This window comes from Apis dorsata, unplaced genomic scaffold (genome assembly GCF_000469605.1).
Source record: "Apis dorsata unplaced genomic scaffold, Apis dorsata 1.3 scaffold_172, whole genome shotgun sequence".
In the NCBI taxonomy this organism is placed as follows: Eukaryota; Metazoa; Arthropoda; class Insecta; order Hymenoptera; family Apidae; genus Apis; species Apis dorsata.
Window position 1 is genome coordinate 766272 of NW_006263460.1, and position 1841 is coordinate 768112.

A 1841-nucleotide genomic window follows, 5' to 3' on the forward strand; every position below is an offset into this window, starting at 1 on the left:
ATCGAGCTAAGCCGAGCGAGTAAACTTCAACCATATACTCAGACGAAAGACAAACACAGTCCAGAGTAATAGTCCAGTGTATCAACGCGGGAGAAAGAGAGAGACATCGATTGTGGAAGCCAGCCGTCCCTTCTTGCCTCCCTCCTTCCCTCTCTCCCTGCTCATCGCGAGAGTACAAAGTGTTACAAAGTGTGCGACGAAAACGTAGGAATTCCATCCTCGACGAAGATAGTTGGAGTGAAAGAGGAGGATGGCCGTAACTAAAATTTACTCCACGAAGAGGCGACGCATCGCGAAAGAATGCCGTGGAAACGTGGCCAGAGTGACGGAGAGGATTCGATTCCCCTGTATCGACATACGATACACGAACGTATCGTGGAATAAGGTGGGAATAAGGAAGAGGAGACAGGGGGGGGGAGATGGCGGATGGCTTCCTCCGAGGAAGAGTGAGGGAATAACTGCGAAAATGGAGGGATAAGAGGAGGGAAGAGGACGAGATGAGGTGAATAAAAGAGAAGGAAAGAGGGAATCGTTCTTCCCGTTTCTTTAAATAAGCACCGCGTAATACTCGGGCTAAATATAATCGGAACGGCGTAGCTTGAGAGAAAGAGCGTCCGGCTGGTAGGTGGCAACGCTTCCTACCTACGAGTCTGCGTCAATTTGGCGCGTGTGACGAATAAGGTCGTTGCTTGATTGGAAGATGCACTCGTATTTCCTAAATTTTATCTTGTTACGTGCATTATCGCGACTTGAATTTCTCACTTCTCACTTTCTCATTTCTGAATGGGAATCGGATCGATGAAGGTGTTTCTAATTCGAGACCTCATTATCGTAATTACCCTTATAAGCGTTATTCGAGATCGATTGTGCATACAAGTAAATATAGACTGTATATTCCAAATATTGTTACTTCATTTCCATTATCTTCCATGAAATATTTTCCGGGAAAATCGTCGTGAAAGAAAAACTTGGTAAACCCTAGCCTATACGTATACGTTCAATCTTTCTATTCCTTTATAACAATGTGGGGACGAATTACGAAAAGTGTACAAGTAAAATTACATTTCGTGAAATTTTATTTGAATGAAAGACAGGGAACGTTCGTTGTTTCATATAATATCTATAAACGATTTCTAATTTTAAAATTCTTTAATGCGACTAAAATACGATTAAACGATCGAACAATCTATCCAATCTATTCACGTACAAGCAAATAGTAATGTAATTTCCAGAGATAAAATAACAGATCGCGGATAAACAGAACAATTTAATTCGATGATGATATCATCTATTACTATTATTCAAAATTCTCTCCTCTCTCCTATATCAAAATCTATATCCAAATATTCGAAAATCAACTTCCTCCCCCTAATCTCCTCGCCCCTCTCGATTCCATATTCAATGATAACATCGAAAACCGCATCCATCGAGGACCCCCCCGCTCCCTTCAACCACATACCGGAAGCATCGATCCGGTATCATCGAGATACAATTTCGAGCAATGTATTCGAGCAGTGGATTCTACTGTAACACGTATACGGGGAGGCATAGATTCGCGGCCGTCTGAATATTCCCGCCGAAGTTAAGCCAAAGTTGAATACAGCTGGCTGTGAGGAAGGGGGCCGAGGGGAAGGACGAGTGGAAGAAGAAGCTTTTGGCCGGCAGTCAGTGGGTCAGGGCGGCGAGTCGCATTCCACGAGCCGGCTGAAGGCATCCTCCTCGGAAGAGCAGAGCTTTCGTCTCCGGCTCCCGCGTTCCCGGTGGCGCGTGTGGTGGCACTCATTTTTTTTTTTTTTTATTTCTTCGAAAGAAGAAGTCTTCTCTCGATAAGAAAGAAAAAA